General features: G+C 43.6%; 3 long non-coding RNA genes across 3 annotated transcripts in view; 2 read left to right on the top strand and 1 right to left on the bottom strand.

Annotated features, from left to right (window-relative positions):
- Positions 1 to 319: 319 nt before the first annotated feature.
- Positions 320 to 1,114, bottom strand: LOC122459120. The gene is made up of 2 exons (XR_006279587.1): positions 1,065 to 1,114; positions 320 to 398 (listed from the first exon to the last, which is right to left on the bottom strand). It is a non-coding gene; the product is annotated as an uncharacterized LOC122459120 (long non-coding RNA).
- A 12,963-nt stretch (positions 1,115 to 14,077) lies between these two features.
- The window catches only part of LOC122459274, a 29,308-nt gene continuing 20,621 nt past the window's right edge, over positions 14,078 to 22,764 (top strand). The window contains exon 1 of the long non-coding RNA XR_006279837.1: positions 14,078 to 14,088. This is a non-coding gene — a long non-coding RNA (uncharacterized LOC122459274). The remainder of the gene's footprint in view (positions 14,089 to 22,764) is intronic.
- Positions 14,096 to 18,077, top strand: LOC119853717. The gene is made up of 3 exons (XR_006279838.1): positions 14,096 to 14,675; positions 15,655 to 15,745; positions 17,547 to 18,077. It is a non-coding gene; the product is annotated as an uncharacterized LOC119853717 (long non-coding RNA).

The following is a 22,764-nucleotide window of genomic DNA, read 5'->3' as shown; positions in this document are numbered from 1 at the left end:
TGGTGGTAAGAACCCGGATGTTGGGGAAAGTGGGTTGGAGGTGACATGGGGACACAAGGGAAAGAGTTTTGGGACAAGGACTGCAGAGGGGTCGGACGTGGTAATGTTCTGCCTGCATGACTACGAGCACCTGGACTGAGTCTGCTTGGCGTTCCATTATGCTTATCCCCGATCCGTGCTTTGCTGCCGGAGCACCGCACTTTTGTGCCGGCACTCCTCATTCTGCTGGCAGATCCTCCTTTCACTGTCACGCCACTCCTGCATTTTTCGATTTTCAATACTTGAATGCTGCATTACTTCATGCAACATGTCTTCCTTACTTCTACATGGCCTCTTTCTGATTCTTTGGAGTCTTTCAGCCGGTGATAACACAGATGGCTAAGATTTCAAGGTTGCATCTGTAAAAGCAAAATGCAACACTTAACAGAGGCAGTATAGTTCACACCAGACAGAGCAGTGATTCCCCCATACTTAAGGGCAAGCACAGTCTACAAAATAGCATAATTTGCCTGTCCCAAAGCAAGCGCACATAACCCACAGGAGCCCCAAAATGGTGAGTAAGCACAGGGTTAAGCGTGACTGATTGTTTATGGCTGTACTGTCCTCTGGGTTTCTGTGCCTTGGGGAGAGCCAACAGCGGCAGGGGGCCCTATACTGAACACTGTCCCCACATTTTCCACAGGAGTTCATCCTGGAAGATATCTCGCTGCTGAGGGTGACCTGGAAAGCAAGAGAGGGTCTTCTACTGCAATGCGGATTCTACCCTGGCCCATATGCAACTTGCCTGTGTGCAGCAATGGTCCCCCCCGCCCCTCACGGCACGGTGGCATGGACAAGTTAGCCTTACTGGGACAAGGAACACAGTGGCTCTCCCGAGAAACCTGCGCAAGCACATTGCCCAAGTTCTGGATGAGACCTTTGAAGAGATCACTGAGGCCGATTACCATGATGTGAGAGAGCACATCAACACCCTATTCCGCATCTAGGCATGCATGCAGCCCTAACCCTCCTCACCCCAAGAGCCCGCACCGAATAACTTCTTTCCCAAAATAAAAGCCACTTACCGGGAACCTTCTCTGGTGTTTGTCCTTCCCCAAGCACCGGCCTCCGTGACTGGCTACCTTCCTCCTGACGTGAGAACAGCTCCTGGCTGCATGCATCTAGGGAGTCCGGGGTGTCTTCCTCCACCTCAGCACCCTCGCTCCCGCTTTGCTCCTCCTCCTCCTCCTGCATTGTTGAACTGGGCTCTGAAGTGTCCATGGTGGTACTCGGAGTGGAGGTGGGGTCGGCCCCAAGTACCAAGTCGAGCTCTTTGTAGAAACAGCAGGTCACAGGGGCAGCACCAAAATGGCTGTTTGCCTCGCGGGCTTTGCGGTAGGCATTCTGCAGCTCCTTCACTTTAATCCTGCTCTGCAGTGCGTCCCGGACATGGCCCCTTTCCATCATGTCCCTTGATATATGCCTGAAGGTATCGTAATTCCTACGGCTGGAGTGCAGCTGGGACTGGACAGCTTCCTCCCCGCAAACATTGATGAAGTCCAGCACCTCGCCATTGCTCCACACTGGGGATTGCCTGGCGTGTGGAGGCAGTCACCTGGAAAGATTTGCTGAGAGCACACCACACCTGGCTGAGCAAACAGGAAGGGGATTTTCAAAATTCCCAGAGAATTTAAAGGGTGGGTCTGACGGTTGGGCACCTGAGGGCAGGGCATTAGAGTTCAAAGTGATGACCAGAGTGGCTAGAACAGGCATTGTGGGATACTTCTGGAGGCCGATCAGAGCGCCCTATAGGACCAGGGCGTCCACACTGGTGCTGCGGCGCTCCAGCAGGGGCGCACCAAATGTTATTCCACTCACTGAAGTGGAGTACCAGCAGCGCCGTAGCTGCAGAGTCAGAGTGCTCTACGTGCCTTGCCAGTGTGGATGGATAGTGAACTAGCGCGCCCGGGGCTCCTTTATTGTGCCGTAACTCACAAGTGAAGCCAAGCCCTAAGTGCTTGTCTACACATGGAGTTATTCAGGAACAGCTATTTCCGAATAACTTCATGTGTGGACACTCTTATTCCAGAACAAGAGTACCTTGTACTTGTTTAGTTTAACATACTTGCTTAGCGTATGTCTGCATTGGCAGAGTTACAACACCGCTGAGAAAGCGCTGAAGGGAAATCACTGTAGTGTGTTCACACTGTCAGCTGTCTGCGCAATAGCATGTTCAGACTTGCGGCACCTACAGCGGTATTCAGAACGCAGCACTCTGGGCAACTATCCCATAGAGCATCTCTTTCTCTTCTGCCGCTAAGAGTTGTGGGAAGGCGGAGGGGGTCACGGGGCATCCTCAGTCCTGTTGCAATGCCCTGTGATGCATTGCTTTGCATCCCAGCAATCCCTGTGCTTCCATCTGCATTTGGCGCCATCTTTCAATGGTTTGTGTACTGTACGTTCTACCTCTTCAGTCTGCAGGAATGGATCCTGAACTGTTGACCAGCGTGCTGCTCGGTCTGACTAACATGTCACGAATAGCAGTGGAGTTAATCCTTAAACTACAAAGGCAAAAGGAGTTCGACATTGATCTGGCCTGGTAGTAGCTATGACATGAGATTGCTTGTGGCATTCACAAAGGTGCTGACCACAGTGGAATGCAGCTTTTGGGCTCAGGAAACGAGCACTGAGTGGTGGGATCACATCGTCATGCACGTCTGGGATGACGAGCAGTGGCTGCAGAACTTTCAGATGAGGAAAGCCACATTCATGGGACTGTGTGATGAGTTTGCCCCAGCCCTGCGACGCAAAGACATGAGAATGAGAACTGCCGTGCCATTGGAGAAGCGTGTGGTGATTGCACTGTGGAAGCTGACTACTCCAGACTGCTACTGATCAGTTGCTAACCAGTTCGGAGTGGGAAAGTCGATTGTTGGACTCATGTTGACGGAAGTGTGCAGGGCCATTTATCGCATCCTGCTCTGAAAGACTGTCACTCTGGGCAATGTGCGTAAAATTGTGGCTGGCTTTGCACAAATGGGCTTCCGTAACTGCGGTGGGGCGATAGATGGCACGCACATTGCAATTCTGCCAGAGAGAGTTAGAATGGCTCTATTCCTGAGTGGTTGGGGTACTCACCTGAGAGACTGTAGATCTCTGTTCAGATCCCTTCTCCCATTCCAGAGTAGTGGGGATTTGAACTGGGGGTCTCCTGCATCCTGGGTGAGTGTCCTGACCAGTAGTTTTCAACCTTTTTACATTTGCAGACCCCTAAAAAAATTCATATGGAGGTGAGGATCCCTTTGGAAATTTTAGAAAGAGTCTGTGGAGCACCACGGTCTGTGGATTACGGGCTGAAAAAAACCACTGGGCTAAGCTAAAGGTTGTAAGGGAGGCTGCTGCCTCTCCAGCTGTTTGTTTGGGGCTCCACATGCAACTTATGTAGCTGTCAATGCCTCTTCCCTTGGTTCATTGATCACAAACAGAGCCAGGTACCTATCTCTGTGAGGGGGTGGGGGTTAGCCCAGACTCCTCTGGTCAGCATCTCCCATTGGCTAGCTTAGGCACCTCACCAATAACATACGAGCTTTGTGGATCGCATTTTAAGGTGTCCATCTCTCCTCATTCATTGTACAGGGAGCCTAAGCACCTAACTTAGAATTTATGGAGCACAATGCTGTTCCTGTGATGTTTTTTTTTTCTTCTCAATCTTGCAACACCTACCTTGAATAATTACAAAGGTGTCTCATAAAGGAGCACGTAACTGGGAACAGGTAATTTTTAACTTCAAGTAGACTTGCCACGCAAATAACATATTTATCTGGGCTTTGGGCCCCTTCATGGTCTCTCAAATTGGATGCCGAAAAATTGAGACACCCAAAATTACTCATCTCTCTTGGAAAGCTTGGGCCTTTGCCACTGTCACTTTGCTTCCCCTTCTGAAATGTCTGGCAGCAGAAGTGGTGTGGTGTGGGGAGAAGGCCAAGAGCTTTAATGTATTAGGCACTGTGTGACGGAGCTGAGGTTAAATGTGAGGCTATCAACACACATTTTCATTCTGCTCTTAATAGATTTCCTTATTCTGGCATTGATAGACTGTATGGAAAATGAATTTACTAACCTCCTAAAGTACATAAATGTTCAGCTGATCTAGCAGTCTAGTTTTTTTTGTCTCCATGGCAGCCCTGGCAATCCCATTAGCATAATAAAATATCTGATCTTTAATTCTCTGTGTCAATGACTTAACAGAAGCCGTTTATCTCAAGTAGAAACAGAATGGCTTCCTTCTTGACTTATTCAATCCACTTTTGTTTGTAATGTACCCTACCTCCATAGCCCCAAAATGTCAGCACCTTGGTTTCAACTGTAAGACTTTCACTGTGACATAACCATAGGATGTAAAGGATCACCATTCTAACACATGCGATTCACATGCAGTCCCCAGTTCCTACAGTGTATGTCATGAAGCAGACTAATGCTGACTTTGCTTAGCAAGTGTGAATAATCTTCAAAACGTATGTGCAGAGAGACTCGGCAATAGTGCTTAAACATATACAGTAGAAGTGAAACGTACACACTAAGATTTTTACCCGAATTAGGAACTGTTTAAACACAATTTGTGCCAAACCAGTTTCTTAACAGTTTGATTAGCCACTGTGGTCCTAGTTTCATGCATTGTATTTTAACTTGATTATGCTTTAGCCAAGCTTGCAAGGGCTGGGTTAACTGGAACCATATTCATTAGCCACATTTAAATACAATGAAAAAGACTCTCATCTGCACAAGCCGTCTGCACAATGCCACATGGCGACCTACAGCCATAATTTGATAGATGAGGCATGGATCAGTGGATATGGTATTGGACTAGCAGTCAGGAGATATGGATTGTTGTCCCAGCTCCACCACCAATCTGCTTTAGGACCTTGGATGAGTCGTTTTCTGTGCCTCTGTTTCCCCTTGTGTCCTTTTTCTGGTCTATTTAGATAGTCCCTGCCCTTACATATTTCGGAAGACTGGATACTGAGCTAGATGGACCTTTGGTCTGGCCCAGTATAGCAGTTCTTATGAGGGCTCCAGCTGGGGTGTAGGCTCTGGGGGCGGGTGGGAATGAAGTGTTTGGAGTGTGGGAGGGGGCACTGGGCTGGGGCCAAGGGGTTTGCTTTGCAGGAGGGAGTGCAGGCTCTGGGAAGGAGTTTGGGTGAGGGAGGAGGGGGATCAGGTTTGGAGCATGGAGTTGGAGTGCAGGAGGGGGTGTGAGCTCCGGGAGGGAGTTTGGTTGCGGGGTGGCTCAGGGCTGGGGCAGGGGGTTGGAGCATGGGAGGGGGTTCACCATGTGGGCTCTGGGCTGCACTTACCTCAGGCAGCTCCCGGAAGTGGCAACATGTCCCTCTGGTTCCTAGGTGCAGGGATGGCCAGGGAGTTCTGCTCACTGCCTTATCCACAGGTGCTGCCCCCGCAGCTCCCATTGACCAGGAACCACGGCTAATGGGAGCTGCAGCATTGGCACTTGGGGAAGCGCCTGTGCTACGGGCAGGGGCAGTGTATGGAGCCCCACGGCAGCCCCTGTGCCTATGAGTCGGAGGGACATGTTGCTGCCTCCAAGAGCCATGCAGAGCTGACTGCTGTGACCAACAGGACTTTTAATGGCATGGTCAGAGGTGCTGACTGGAGCCGCCAAGGTCCCTTTCCGACTGGGCATTTCAGTCAAGAACCGGATGCCTGGCAACCCTAGTGCTGCTAGATGACAAAAAATAGTCATATTAGTACCCATATTGTGTTATGACACTCTTTGATCTTAGCTATGTTATGGGGATGGGAGGAATACTGTATTATGTTGCAATTCTGTAGATACTTGCACTTCTGACCAGGCTGTACCGTGATTAGAGCATGATTTGGTCCAGTTCATTCAAGGGAGACTAAACCATATTGTAAAACAGTGTGGGGACTAACTGTGTTGTTACATGTTTCCCCAACACAGTAATGTCATTCTTTAAATAGGCAAGTTTGTCAGGGAAACTTCATAGTTGGATGTTTTCCAAAGATTTAACATTAGTTCTGCAGCTGTCAAAACTAACTGATTATATGCAGAGCTGGTAATGCTGTCCATAGTTAAGATTGCCTGACACTTCCCACTATAAGATCTTGTTTTCAGTTGCCAAACTTTAACCATGAAACGTATTATACTGGGTACCTGCCTCAGACAGAAGTAGGGGTCCTGTGGAATAATAGGTTTCATAGTAGCAGCCGTGTTAGTCTGTATTCGCAAAAAGAAAAAGAGTACTTGTGGCACCTTAGAGACTTAGAGCATAAGCTTTCGTGAGCTACAGCTCACTTCATTGGATGCATCCATAATAAATGCTCTAATAAATTTGTTAGTCTCCAAGGTGCCACAAGTACTCCTTTTCTTTTTGTGGAATAATAGTATGTGATCATGTAATTAAAGGCTGTACCATAATGCATGCTCTCAAAGGGGCAGAATTAAGATTGCACAGGCAACTTTAATTCTGGCATTTCATTTCTAAGTGCTTTACTTTGCAACCATAACATTATTTTAATGAACTTTTTTGATGCAATGTTAAAATATGGTTAAATTGTTCTGTATGTAATAGTACGGTTAGCTATGGTGGTAGATGGTCCCATATTTAACATTTGCTTTACATGTGGTTATGGTAAATGGAAGATTGCTATAAGACATGGTTTTCTTATGACTCATTAAAAATTAGTCTCTGTTCAGTCCATTGTTTTGTGTTCAAGTAAATAGAAAAACATAGTTTATAGAAAATCTGCTTTTCTTGTACGCTGCCAACATCTGAAGGGATCTTTTGCCTAAAAGTATTATTAGCTTTCATTGGCTCCAACAATATATTGGATAAAAAAAGGAAATGGTTCTTCAAATATGTGTTGCTAAAGCATTAATATTTACAAATACATTAGAAGCAAGAAGAAAAGCAAGGTAGGCCCATTACTCAATGAAGATGGAAAAATATGAACAGAAAACATAGCAATAGGTAAAGTGTTAAGTGCCCCTTTTGTTTGTTTTCACCAAAAAGACAACTAATATGGTGAACATCAGTGTAAATGGGGTAGGAAAACCCAGGGAATTATATACCACTCAGCTTAACTTCGGTACCCAGAAAGATAATGGAGCAAATAATCAAATAATCAATTTGTAAGTACCTAGAAGATATTACAGTGATAAGTAACAGTATTCATCAAGAACAAATTATGTCAAATCAACCTAATATCCTTCTTGGGTTATTTGGGGAATAAGCCTTGTGAATAGAAGGGAAGCAGTAGATATAGCACATCTCAACTTTAGTAAGGCTTTTGCTACTGTCTCTCGAGACCTTGTCATAAACAAAATAGGGAAATACAGCCTAGACAAACGTATTAAATGGGTATACAATTGATTGAAAACAATTGTACTCAGAGTAGTTACCAATGGTTTGCAATCAAGCTAGAAGGGCATATTGAGGGGTCCCACAGAGGTCTAATCTGAATTTGGTTCTATTCAATATCTTCATAGATGATTTGGATAATAGCATAGAGAGTACACTTATAAAGTTTGCAGATGGTACCAAGCTGGGAGGGGAAAATAAGTTGGATGCAATTCAGTAAGGACAAATGCAAAATACTACACTTTGGCAGGAATAATCAATTGCACAAATACAAAATGGGAAATGACTGCCTAGGAAGGAGTACTTCAGAAAAGGCTCTGGGGGCTATAGTGCATGAAAAACTAAATATGGATCAACAATGTAATACTGTTGCCAAAAAAAGCAAACACATTCTGGGTCATATTAGCAGGAGTGTTGTAAGCAAGACACAAGAAGTTATTCTTCCACTCTATTCAGCAATGGTAAGGCGTGGAGTACTTTGTCCAGCTCTGGGCACCACACTTTGGAAAAGATGTGGAAAAAATGGAGAAATTTCAGAGGGGAGCAACAAAAATTATTAAAGGTCTAGAAAATATAACCTATGAGGCAGAGCTGTAACCAGGGCGGAGTAAGCAGGGCAGCCTCCCAGCACACAAAGCCGATGGGGGGTGGAAAAATAGGGTGAGGCCAGCAATGTGGGGACCCATCTGGGGTCACATGCCCCCCAGATATTTTGGTTGTGCCCCCCCCACATACACCCAGACACGCTGGGTGGCTCACTATGGTGAGTCAGGGGGTGGAGGTTGCCCTCCCTCCCTGAGCACCTCCGGGAGGGGTTCCCCCAACCCCGAATGTTCCTCCGTACCCTCCCAGAAGCTTGCTCCACACAGTTTTAAAACCTCCATGGGGTGGAAATATGCCCTTCCCAGAACCTTTAAATTGTGCCCCCTACCCCACTATCAATAGTTGTGTGTTGCCTCTGAATGGGATGATGAAAAAAATGGTAGTGGGTGCACGTACACTTGCTCACCTCACCTCTAAAATACCTAGTTTCATAGATTCATAGATTCATAGATATAAAGGTCAGAAGGGACCATTATGATCATCTAGTCTGACCTCCTGCACAATGCAGGCCATAGAATCTCACCCACCCAGTTCTGCAATAAACCTCCCACCTATGTCTGAGCCATTGAAGTCCTCAAATCATGGTTTAAAGACTTCAAGGTGCAGAGAATCCTCCAGCAAGTGACCCGTGCCTCATGCTACAGAGGAAGGCAAAAAACCTCCAGGGCCTCTTCCAATCTGCCCTGGAGGAAAATTCCTTCCTGACCCCAAATTTGGCGATCAACTGAACCTTGACCATATGGGCAAGATTCACCAGCCAGATACCCAGGAAAGAATTTTCTGTAGTAACTCAGATCTCACCCCATCTAACATCCCATCACAGGCCATTGGGCCTATTTACCATGAATATTTAAAGATCAATTAATTACCAAAATCATGTTATCCCATCATACCATCTCCTCCATAAACTTATCGAGTTTAACATAAACTTATCAAGTTTAATAATAGTTACGGCTCTGCTATGAGGAAAGATTGAAAAAACTGGTTTTTCTTTAGTGTAGAGAAGAGAAAACTGAGGGGAGACATGAAAACAGGTTTCAAGTACATAAAAGGTTGTTATAAACAGAAGGGTGATAAATTGTTCTCCTTAACAACTAAGGATAGGACAAGAAGCAATAGGCTTAAATTGTTGCAAGGGAGATTTAAGTTAGACATTAAGTTAGACATAGAAATACGTCCTAACTGTCAGGTTAGTTAAGTACTGGAATAAATTGCCTAGGGAGGTTGTGGAGTCTCCATCATTGGAGATTTTTAAGAACTGGTTAGACAAACACCTGTCAGGGATGGCCTAGATAATACTTAGTACTGCCTCACTGCAGGGGACTGGACTAAATGACCTATCAAGGTCCCTTGCAGTCCTATGTTTCTGTGATTAAGGGCCTGGTTTCTAGAGGCATTGGACATGTACAGTTTCCACAGCCCTCAACAGGATTTACAAGAGCTCAGCACATCTGGAAATCTGACTCTAATTTTCTAGAAATTACTTTTTTCTTAGTATATCTGTCAAGGATGAGCCCAAACTGGTGAATACATATAGCATTGTTGGTACTGTACATGGCCAATGTATAAAATTATATGCACCAAAGCAAAGTTATTTAACCTTAAAGTGCTTTGGAAAAAAAATTGAGGACTTATTTGAAAATATTTTACAAAAATATTTTGAGGAGGCTTTATTTTGTGTTGCCTCCCAACTTTGCATCTAAAAATTATAAGTTGTTGGTTCTTTCCCATAAGTATCACTCCACATTACTTCAACTCACTTGGCCTAGTCTTGAGTATTTCCTCATAACTTGGGTGTGTCTGCCATTTTGACCAGATCTGCAACATCCTAGAAGTCATTTTAAAATGTAATTTCTAGTCCTTTGTTCAGAGAAAGGACCTTTAGATGAATCCCGTCCACAGTAGCACAATGCTAAACAGCTAACAAAATCAGTTTTTTAAAGTAGCTTAAATTATTTAACAATGTTAAATTAAACCAGTTGGCAGAAGCAAGTTCTCTTTATCTAATCTCTTGATACTTGCATAGCCCCAATGAGTCTATTAAAAGATACATACATTTGATAAACACAGTTCATTAGGATGTGCAGTTTCCAAAGATATATACCTTTAAGGGACAAGAGGAAATGGTATAACAGTTCATCCATTTGTGTGAAGTTTGGAATTTCTCCTAGGAATGAACAAATTAAAATACATTTCTGACTTGAATATGCAGTATTAGTTATATTTTAATGCAAGCTTAGCCATTCTCAGTCTCTACTAACACTTACCCCCTCCTGTATGTAAATATTTTAGTTTAAGGGGAACCTCTGGCAATACAGAGATTGGATAAATACAGTTCACTGAGGCCCTGAGCCTGTGAAGACTGTATTTGCCCTTATGCATGTGAGTGGCCCTGTTAACTTCAAAGGGATTTGCCATGTGTAAAATTTAAGAGCATAAGTGTGTACTGGATGGACCCTAAACTTATGCCATTTTTATATATATGGTGGAATGGAGTATGGTAATTTTTTTGGTGGGGTGGGGGGAGAGGAATGCTGAGGATAACAGAATATGTGAATTCATCTTTATCTTTTGGTGTGTGTCTGATGATTTAATGTGTTTAGAGTTGGGGGGGATTTTATAGAAAATCAATTGCTTTATTTTACAATGACACGCATGAATTTAAAAGTGTAACTGCAGGAACTGGTCGGGGGGAGGAGGACGACTAGCCTGATTTTAAATTTTAAGGTCAGTCAAATATTTGGTCTAGATATATTGACAGCAGAGACAACCCATGCCTGCCAACAGTTGGGGGAGGGGGATAGAGTGAGGGTAGCTGGCTTCAGCAGTGTTACTGAGCATGGTAAAGTTTCAGAGTAGCAGCCATGTTAGTCTGTATTCACAAAAAGAAAAGGAGGACTTGTGGCACCTTAGAGACTAACAAATGTATTTGAGCATAAGCTTTCGTGAGCTACAGCTCACTTCATCGGATGCATGCTCACACCAAGCCAAGCAGCAAATCTGGGCAGGGGGCAGCCCCCCGCCGCCCATGACTCCCTCTGACCCGTCACCTCAGGTTGACAATGTCACTTTAAATAAAAATGGTTGATCTGATAGGAAATGAAATGAAATGAAAGATCTCTTGTAAAATGTCAAATACTCCACAGGTTTCCAGAACACAGGAACATTTTCTAAGATTTATCTGTGTTCTCTTATACTGTGCACATGAGTATACCTTACACATGCACTCTTGCAGGTGCACAATGGAGGACTAACTGTTCTTGCAAAATAAAATCTCACTGCTTTGGAGATCAAACTGGATTTAACAAAGTGATACTCCAAAATCTCTTCACTCTATCAAGGAATAAACTAGATGTTTAAAGACAGCCTGCCAAGAAAGTAATTCTACACATTCATCTCTTACTTAATAAATAAGGTTTAAAACTTTGCAGTAACTTTTACTAGTCAGGTTTATAGACAAAGGAATTAGTCTTGTCAACACCTGCCAGTGTTCATCACTTAACATCTCATCCTGAGGCTATTTGCACACAGGAATAACCTCACTCATGTGAATAGTTCCATTGACTTCTGTGATGCTACTCATTTGCCTGAAACTACCAATTACAAAAATATTTGCAGGATGGAGTCCTTCATAGGGAAGATCTGCTAGTGCTTTGGGCAATGGAAGATCCAAAAGTAGCTGAGAGACTTTAATAAGAGTGTCGGGGGAGAGAGAGAGGGATGGCAAAACCCACTTAATTGTTATCAGTTTCATAACATGTCATGTGCAGTGCTGTAAGTGTGCAAGGTACTTTGTAGACATGCAATACAAGGTCCCTGTCCCAAAGAGCTAACATTCTAAAATAAAATATTTTCTGTAATTGAAAAAATGCAGCTAACAAAAATTAGAGAGGATGTTTTTGTGGTTAGGGCACTGGACAGGGACTCCTGAGATGTGGGTTTGGTTTCTGACTCTGCCACAGGTTTCCTGTGTGACTGTGTGCAATTCACTTCATCTATTACGAAGATTAGGGGTAGTGTGAGAGGGGATGAACCATTAATGTTTGTGAGTGCACACCACAGTGATTTGGGCCATATAAGTGCTTAGATGGATTTTAGATGCATGTTGAGCAGGAGGCAAACATTTTGGGGTGCCTTAGACTGGACATATTGCATATCCGCTCATTATCTCCTTTCTGGGATGGTTGGATGTTTTATAATTTGTATGTAGAAAACCACCTTCTGTGTAATTCTGTACTACTTCTGTTCATACTAGTCTCAGTTAAATGATGCAAGATGAGAACTGCTCATCTCCACCTCTAGTCTTGCCCAAGCAATTGTCCATATGATGATGCTCCAGAACACAAAGGTCATCCAAAGTAGTGCTGGTAATACATTGCATGTGTTTCTAAACCTTCTGCAGATGTCCCAGGGAGCGGCTTCAAAGCTACCTTTACAAAATGTGTTCTGCTGCTCATTCCAGAGCTTCAGCCAATGCTCAGAATTAGTTTTAAAGTTCATTGATTTATCCACTGGCAGATTCAGAGTCACATAAGAGCTATCAAAGCACCGCAGCCTTAACAACTTTATAGCTATGAAGATTATAATTCATTCTTTCCTTCCATTCTGGTACCCCATTTGGCCGGAAAACATCCAGTAACATCCAGAAAACATAAGTATGCCTATCAAAACCTATGGGGTAACAATTGCTGGCTGCCCTTGTACACAAAGCAATTTCTGAGTCGTCTTCTATGTGTACATTGCCTTCTGTCACCAGTGTTTTATGAAATAGCCCTTTCTGTTTTGAGTGGCAGCTGCCCTTCTTAAATAGGGCATGATACAACTGCCATTCACGTAACTGGAGAGACTACTATTTACTCATTCAGGCAGGTCCATAGTTAAAAAGATATTTCCCATGAAGTCCACAGACCTTCAGCTATATTGCAGAAGTTGTTGCTGTCTGCAGGAATATGACTTCTAGTTCAAAATGCCTTTATTGCTCCTAATACAACTGCCTTTATAATTTTGATATAACACTTGGAGATGTTTGATTTATACACGGCTATAGAGAGAAATAAACCAGAGGTTTTTTGCCCAATGTGAAACAAAAGTTACTGATTATCCCTTGAAAGATTGAAAACGAACTGTTTGCAATCCAAATTCACACTTGCTTCAAATATTCTGGTTTGTGAAAATTCCTGTCAGCAAACTCAGACTGGTTGACTTGGAAGGGAAGATGCCAATTTCTACCTACAATGTCCACTACAGGAGGAAAAGGGTTCCATTTGTGAAAGTAGATCACGTAAATCTTTTGCACCTGTTTAAAGATAATGCTTAGTTTCATTGTCAATTAGAATTTTTGTCGATTGTCTTTTTAACTCGTGTTATCAGATGGATAGAGGGAACTGAAAGATTAGTGTATTGGAAACACTTTCCTGTTTGTTTTTATACTAAATTTACAAAAAACCTGTCTTTAAATCATCTTTAATAAAGCTTTTTCAGATTTCTTTGAAAGTAAAGCCTAGAAATGGTGTTCAACTTTCTGACCAACCATTACCCTCTTGACCCAGATTCAACCTTTGCCTCTGTTAACAATAAAGTGTGTTATGTTTTGGCTTAGAAAAGGCACAGAATTTCATTTCAGGGACATGATCCATTTTTCTCTCCCCATATTACATGTGCTCTTAGATGATTATTTGATGACTGAATTTATTTTTTACCTCTGTGGTATGATATGTACTATTAACATTCTGAGAAATAATTGAACTGTATTTAAATTATCCCTGCTTTTTTGTATATATTTTTTTTTGAGAACATGGAAATTACCAACCTTTTACACTTCTCTTTCCCTCCTATAAATCAGTGAGTTAATTTAATATTTTCCAAATCTGCCTTACAGGTTTTTATTTAGTGTGCTTTTGACTTTTTTTCCCTTCTTAGTTTAGTCAATTATGTACAATATTAAATAAAAAATATTTTAAAATCATTTAACTTTTGGGAAAAGCATGCTTTCAAACTTTAAAAATTCCTTTAATTTTGGCCAGAACAGTGTAAAATATTTTTACACACACACACTGGATGCATTTAATTGGGGCAAACCCATCAAAAATTATGTGAACTTCACTTACATGTTAGAATCAAATTCTGGCCTGTAATCTTTTTAATATTTTTTAAAAAATGAAACACTACAGCTTGCAGTGAGTTTCATGCTGGGTCTGTCTGAGTTGGAGAAACTTACAGTAAGGTTGGAGTGCAAAGATCTTTGCAGCACAATGCTACTCTACTGTTTTATAGCCCCCGTACAGTAGGCATATGCTCATAAGAATATGAGCAGTGTCATTGACTTCAGTGGACATTACTCATGTGCTTAGAGTCACACTTGCTTAAGTGCTTTGCTGCATTAGTGGGGGGCTTTTTGTTTGGTTTGGGGTTTTTTGTGAATGAACTTCTAATATAGATGCTTAAAGTCATCTAAGAATAGTTATGGGTGTGGAACAGTGAGCGCTGCAATTAACTGCTCCCACCAAATGGGAAAATTGCTGAAAGTGGGTTGGGCATGTTTCTTTAAATAATTCCCCTCATCCCTATTGTGAATGCTGTATTAACTTTTCTACTAATTTTCCCTATTCTTTCTCCCCCAAATGGGAGCCAAAGGAAGCTGCAGCCAGAAGGAATCACAGGCAGTTCAGCTCCATTGGAGTCCTGGAAGACTGCATTGTGAGTATTGGACATGAAGTGAAAGCTTTCTCACTGTGACCAGGGTCTCTAGACTGTGTGTACATATATGTATATTTGTGTATGTACCACACACAGAGACGGTAACACTTCAAGGCCTTCTCTGTACAGCATGAAGAAGAAAATAGAGCACAAGCTTCCCCCACCCCCACCCCCCCATTTGCAGGTCACCTTTAAAAGTGACAAATAGAAAAATATTTGTTGTTGCCTTCAAGTAGCTTCTGTTCAAACTGAATTTCCCTCTCTTACATTGATATGAATCTTGGAATATTTCTGAGCTTTCTTATATTCAGCTTTCACTGATTTCTTACTCAGATTACTCAAGTGAATAGGCCAGAAAATAATTCAATCCATGTAAATCATGAAGGTTTTATCCCTAACAATATCCTCTTTTGTGAGCTGTTTTACACCTCACAGTTGACATAATTTGAGAACTAATTTATCAGGGTTATCAATGCATTCAATGGTTCTCTTGGCCAAGATAAATTTTTGACCTATAAATAGAATATAGTATTAGTCCAGATTTTTGTAAATCTGATTTCTTGCATTTTAGTACATTTTAGACCAACTGTGGGCAACTTGTGACCCGTCAGGGTAATCTGCTAGCAGACCACCAAACAGCTTGTTTATATTTGCACAGCCGCCCACAGCTCCCAGTAGCCACGGTTCACCGTGCCCAGTCAATGGAAGCTGTGGGAAGCAGCGTCCAGAACATCCCTGTGGTCCACACCACTTCCCTAAGCTCCCATTGGCCGGGAATGGCGAACTGCGGCCACTAGGAGCTGCGGGCAGCCATGCAAATGTAAACAAACTGTCTGGTGGCCTGCCAGCAGATTACCCTGACGGGCTGCGTGCAGTCCATGGGCCGCAGGTTGCCCACCACTGTTTTAGACGCTTAAACATCTAAGCTCAGATTTTAAACTTTTTGTTTCTTATGCTTGTTTCTCTTATCCTACTAAAGATTCAGTGGCAGTTGCAAAAAGGAGGGACAAGAGATTACCTTAACAAATGCCCTTTGGAACTTTGGCCTGTCTTGATGTAACTTTGAAGGTGTGTGTATAAAATGTCAATCACCTTTTGTATTTTTTTGTAACATTAGAAGAAACGTCCACCAAACTAAAATGTACTATACCCCTACAACTGCATCCACTGTGATAAGGCTGCTTTGATTTTTGCCATTCCTGTGGGGTTCCTAAGATAATGAAGGCTTTTCTTAAATTCTGATGTGTGGAGCAACTGCAGACAAATACATGCTCATCAGGGTATGGATTGAACAACATTTTCCTATTTCCATGCTGAGGATCATTGCATCTGTATTAAGGAGCACAATTGGTCTGTCTGAGAGCATTCTCAAGGGGGTTTGTTTATCTTACAGCATAGTGCTCCCTGTTCTGTAGAGAATGTGGCAATGATCCTGTTTGCACAACTTCTCAGTGGCACAAATATGTCAGGAGGTGGTGCATGTTTAATTTATATTGGATAAGCAAATCTGCCCCATCCTATGATCTTTTTATTAGAGGGGAGGGAGATTGCAGCAGTATCCGGCAGAGAGGAGATCATGTTGATGTCTGAACAAACCCACCCACAATGCCCCTGTGTAGATGCAGCTTTGTCAACAGAAGAGGACTCCCACTGACACAGCTAACTTTGTTTAGAGAGGTGGTGTTCCTAGTACACTGACAGAAAAAGCCCTTCTGTTGGTATAGGCTGCATCTATACTGTAGGGCTATGCCAATTATAGGCTCTGTAGTGTAGACATACCTTTAATCTTGTCCTAGGAAAAGAAATAAATCCTGATCCTTCTCAGAAGTTTTAGGTAAGGAAATGCAGGACTGCTCGGGGGGGGGAGGGAAAACAGACTGCTTTTATGACCCACCATGGAAACCAAGTGGCAGTTATTTGCTTCTGGAATGGAGTCAGGAAATCCTATCTACAAATAATCCAGATCAGCTGACCCCTTTTTCCTCTCCCAGCTTTCTGTAGCTCTTTTCACTGTTCACCCAAAGCAACTGGCAGGGGAATCAGAAGAGAGTTGAAAGAGGAAGTCTGGAAGAAGTAGTGGGGTGGGGAGTTCGGAGGGCCAAGATGTTAGTGTCACAACAGATGTTCCATCCCCCTTTTGGTGCCTAATGTCACACATCCCATATCAACCAACCTAGGAGACACTTTCTCTTGTTTTTTTTTGTTTTTTTTTTTTTTAATATTAAGAATAGGGGTGGAGGTGGCAGCAAAGGGGTCCCTTAAAATGAGATGATGTGTTTTGATAGTTTTTCATTTGTTTGAAAAGAAGGTGGTCACCTTAATTTCTCCTGCCTTCACACCCCAATGCTAAAGCAATGGCAAATCATTGTCTGCTGCAACTGTCTTTCCTGAACAAATTTCACCTAGGAGTAAGAAACAATATGGGAAACTGAACAGAAGGGAGTTAAACAGTTTAGTTTCATTTAAAATGTGTTGATCAATATCTTCTTGTTCATTGCTGACAAACTTCCTTATTAGGTTCCTGGTAGGGCCAGTCATGAAGAAATATTGCAGTGTGTAAACTTTCTGTATCTTTTCATTAAAAATGTATATTGCCATACTGGATCAGCTCAGAAGTCCAACTAGTCCACTGACAATGGCAAGTACCATCTACTTCAGAGGAAGGTGCAAGAAAGCCTGTGGTAGATAATTATGAAATAACCTGCCCACAGAAGTTTCTTTTTAGCACGATCAATTAGTGGAGGAAGAAGGATTTTGAATGAGGGATTGTGAATATTTGAATGGCCAGACCTGAATGGTTAGACTATAAGAATACTTTGCACTTTCATTATATATAGTAGCATTTGACTAATGTTATCCCTATTATTTCAGATGAGAAAACTGACATGAAGAGATTGCAGAACGTGACTGGATGTTGCACAGTGAGCAGCTTGCAATAAACTGCTCCTAGAAGACCCAGAATCTAGCTACGTTCATTCTCTGTGTTCATGGAACCTTCTATTTCCCACCTTTCATCTTTCTCAGCCATCTCTGCCATCAACCTGAATGCTGAGACACACAAGCCTTGTCTACATTGGCAAGTTTCTGCGCAGTAAAGCAGCTTTCTGTGGTGTAACTCCCGAGGTGTACATGCTGCCAAGCCACTTAGTGTGCAGAAACTGTGCAGCTGAAGTGCTGTAAATAAAGCACCCCGATGAGAGGCATACAGCTTTCTCTGCTGGGGATACAGTGCTGTGGTGCCAGTGTAGACCCCCAGTCGATTACAGCGCTGCGACTGGCCTCTAGTAGGTGTCCCACAATGCCTATTCTCGCCTCTCCGGTCATCAGTTTGAACTCTACTGCCCTCCCTTCAGGTGACCAACCATCAGCCCCACCCCTTAAATTCTTTGGGAATTTTGCAAGTCCCTTTCCTGTTTGTTCAGTGATGCATGCAGTGGTCTCAGAGCATCTTTCCAGGTGGCCATACTTGCTCCATGCACCAGGCAATCCTCCGCTTGGAGCAATCCCGAGCTGCTGGACCTCATCAGCATTTGGGAGAGGAGACTGTCCAGTCCAAGCCACATTCCAGCTGTAGGGATTATGATACCTGTGGACAGATTTCACAATGCACTACAGAAAGGGGCCAAGACGGGGACACACTGCAGTGCAGGGTCAAAGTGAAGAAGCTGCGGAATGCCTACCACAAGCACTGTTCCCTCTAAGCGTGTGCAAAAATTTGCACAGAAGCACAATTTGCACATAAGTAATTTTTTGCGCACACAGCCTGTCAAAAATTAGAGGGAACATTGACCACGAGGCATAGGAGGCAAACAACCGATCCAGTGCTGTGCCCATGAGCTGCCAGTTTTTCTACAGTGAGCGGAATGCGATACTTCGCAGTGACCTCACCTCCACTGTGAAGGCCACTGTGGTTACTTCGGTGGCTTGCCTGCAAGTCGAGAGTGGACCAAGCCAGGAGCAGGAAATTTTGGATAAGAATGTGGAGGGGGATGGGGATCTCAGAGGCCAGAGGATGCATGCAGCCAGGAGCTCTTCTCTACCCCAGAGGAGGCTAGCTGGTCACAGCTGTCAGAGCCTGGTGAACAGGAGAGGAGGCCCCTGGTATGTGTCTTTGATTTTAGGAATCGCTGAAGCTAGTTGTTGAGGGCACAGGGATTGCAGAAAGCATGCTTTTGTCTCTATGATGTGCATACCACCACATGCCTAGTCTGAACTGCGGAACAGGGTGTTGATTGACTCCCTCACTTCACGGGAATCTGCCTCAGAGATCTCCACTAAACTCTCCTGGAGATACTGGGCAATCCGCTGCCACAGGTTCTTTAGCAGAGCTGCTTTGTTCTTGCCCCATTAAGGGTAACTTTCCCACACCACTCTGCTGCCACTGGGGAGGGGGCGGGAACCATTGCTGCACACAGGCGAGCTGCATAAGGGCCAAGGCAAAAGCTGCAGTCTCAGAGAAGATGCTCCCTTGATTCCCTGCTCACTCTGAGCAGCGAGATATCTTCCATAATGAACACTGCCTGTGGAAAATCTGGGGATAGTAATGATTATAAGACAGTATGGCTCTCCCCCAGAGCCATGTGCCCAGTGTACAGTGTGGTCCTGGAACGCTGATTTTTCTCTGCCGTTGTGGTTACTTACTATTTTGTGGGTCTTGTGGCTCATGTGTGCTTCTCAGCCAGTTAGTGACAGGTATGCGAATAGTGGCTGTGTTTTAAATCACTGAATCAGTGGTCTGTGTGGTGCAAACAATACTGCTTCTGTAAAATGTTGCGTTTTGGCTTCACAGATATGACCTTGGGAGCCCAGCCTCCCTCTTTGTTATCTCTGGCTGAACGGCTGCACAGAATTAGAAAGCGGCCAAGAAGAACTAAGGAGGATTAAAGAGGCAACATGCAATTTTCTTAAACCTTCATAATGCATCATCTGCACCAATCACAATCACCTCCTACCGTTACAAGCACTGCATTCCCGAGGATAGCAACAAATATTAGTGGCTTTCAGCTTCAAATTGCTGCCTCAAGGCATCCCTGATCCTTATGGCCCTGCGCTATGCCTCTCTAATAGCTCTGGTCTCTGACTGTTCAAATTCAGCCTCTAGGTGCTGCACCTCAGCGGTCAAGCCCTGAGTGAAGCTTTCACCCTTCCCTTCACAAATATTGTGGCGCATGCAGCACATGGCTATAAGCATAGAAATATTGTCATCTGCCAGGTCCGGCCTCCCATATAGGCAGCTCCAGTGGGCCTTTGAACGGCCAAAGCACACTCCACAGCCATTCTGCACTTGCTCAGCCTGTTGTTGAACCACTCCTGGCTGCTCTCAAGGTGCCCCATGTATGGCTTCAAAAGCCATGGCATTAAAGGGGATCACAATGGGCATTTTGACTTCTCCTGTGGTGATCTTCTAGTGTGAGAACAAAGTCCCTGCTTTCAGCTTCCTGAACAGGCCAGTGTTCTGAAAGATGCATGCCTCATGCACATTTCCGGACCAGCCTGCATTAATGTCCATGAAACACCCATGGTGATCCACAAGCGCCTGGAGAACCATAGAGAAATACCCCTTTCAATTAATGTACTCAGTGGCTATATGGTCTAGTGCCAGAATTGGAATATGCATGCCATCTATCGCCTCTCCGCAGTTAGGGAAGCCCATTTGTGCAAAGCCATGCACAATGTCACACACATTTCCCAGCGTCGCAGCCTTTCGGAGCAGAATGCAATTAATGATCCTGTACACTTCCATCAACATGAGTCCAACCGTCGACTTCCCCAGTCTGAACTCGTTAGCAACTGATCAGTAGCAGTCTGGAGTAGCCAGCTTCCACAGTGCAATCAACACATGCTTCTCCAGTGGCAGAGTAGTTCTCATTCTCGTGTCCTTACACTGTAGGGCTGGGGCAAACTCATCACACAGTCCCATGAATGTGGCTTTCCTCTGCAAGTTCTGCAGCCACTGCTCGTCATCCCAGACGTGCATGACGATGTGATCCCACCACTCAGTGCTTGTTGCCCGAGCCCAAAAGCTGCGTTCCACTGTGGTCAGCACCTCCATGAATGCCACAAGCAACCTCGTGTCGTAGCTACTGCACGTGGTCAGATGAATGTCAAACTCCTCTTGCCTTTGTAGTTTAAGGAATAACTCCACTGCTATTCGTGACATGTTAGTCAGAGCAAGCAACATATTGGTCAACAGTTCGGGATCCATTCCTGCAGACGGAAGAGGTAGAGCGTACAGTACACAAACCATTGAAAGATGGCGCCAAGTGCAGATGGAAGTACAGGGATTGCTGGGATGTGAAGCAATGCATCACAGGGATTTGGGACAGGACCCAGGTTGCCCTGCGACCTGCTCTGCCTTCCTACAACTCTTAGTGGCAGAAGAGGAAGAGATGTTCTGTGGGATAGCTGCCCAGAGTGCACCGCTCCGAATACTGCAAGTGCTCCAAGTATGAACACGCTATTGCGCAGGCAGCTGGCAGTGTGAACACACAACAGCAGTTTCCCTTCAGTGCTCTCTGAGCGGCGATGTAACTGCCAGCGATGTAATCCTGCCATACCCTTGGTTCCCTTAGACATACCCTTAGTTCCACATGGCATAAGAAGAATAAGAGACCACTTGAAATTACAACAATTGTAAAATTTTAGGTACGGCATGACTTGGGGGACAGAGGAGGCCTCTCATCTCCAGACTGATGATTGAGAGTGTTCAGAAAATATTGTCTATTATTTGGCTTGTGTAGAAAAAAGGCTTTCTTGAAATTTAATTATTTGAGCCAACACTATGTGGGACTACCCAGTGCTGGCTACTTTTGAAAATTGTCACTTATTTGGGTGCCTAACTATGGACTTTAAACACTCATTTTTGAAAAATCTTAGCCTATGTTTTTTTTTCATAGAATTTCCACCGGAGGTAGTAATGGGAGGAACTCTAGTGTAGACTTGCTAATGGTATTTTTAACCACCATGTCCTCTAGCCCCACTTGGAGATTGGCTTTTTAGCTACAGGCATCTAGACAGTAACTGTTTATGTTAGCGCTCTCGCAGTTTCAAGCCCTTGTGGAACTGAACTGATGGTGACAACCGTGGGAAATCTTAAGGAAAAACAAAGACAAGTATGGAGAAAGCCTAGTTGTTTTACCCCCTTCGCCAGAGTTGTTTAGAAAATGATCTTTTAGTGTGGACATGAGCAATCTTCTGAAGATCCATGCATTGTGGTCATTCCAAACACAACTGAGCACAGCACCAACATTATGATGTTGAACAGTGTGTTTCCAAACTAATTAAATACAGTGTTTTAGTACAACACGCACCAAAATATATACATTGGTCATAACCTCAGTGATCACAAATCCAGTTCTAATGACTGCATACCCCTGAGTATGGGATAATCCAATGTTATACACCTCAGTTTTATTAAACTAAACTGTAATTATTCAAATATACTCCTTTACATATACCACGCAACTCAATCATCTAAAAATCTATCATCCAAAATATGGATATGTCTTTTAATGTCTACAAGTATATTGAAAATTCCTGTGATTACCCAAAACCTTAACTATCCATTTGTTGAATGTCCTCAATGACATGAGGCTTATTAGGGTTGTGTATAGTATTCAATCAGCACCTTTATTTCAACATGTGCTCTGCTAATTTCTAATCTGCTTTACTTTTGTGGGCAGGGAATCCATATTATAATGCAAGGTACATCAGTCTCTGCATTCCATATACTGTGAAGTGTATCATCTGATTCCCTGGGGTAATAAGAACACTTTTGAACAGCTTTCACAACCATATTAGAGCAAAGTTCCACTCTAAAGAGTGGGTATGTAAAAATGACCCTACATTAAACATGGGGAGCAGACCTGATGAGTATTCGGTCACATCAGTTCATTTTAGTGAGCAAATTAAATCTTTGCTCCAGGTAGCATTGCAAATTTGTAACATCTAGATGCTCAGATACCTTGGTAAAGTGGTTTAAATGCCTTGGTAGCTAAGAGAGAGTTAGTAAACAGTTCTCTTGATTATTATATACGGGGTCCTGCTAAGTTCCAGTTAAATTGCACCTGTGGAACTCCATTGAAGAGAA

Source organism: Dermochelys coriacea, chromosome 3 (assembly GCF_009764565.3).
Source record: "Dermochelys coriacea isolate rDerCor1 chromosome 3, rDerCor1.pri.v4, whole genome shotgun sequence".
NCBI lineage: Eukaryota > Metazoa > Chordata > Testudines > Dermochelyidae > Dermochelys > Dermochelys coriacea.
Note: the sequence above shows the minus strand (reverse complement) of the source record. Positions and strands in the feature narration are given on the sequence as shown.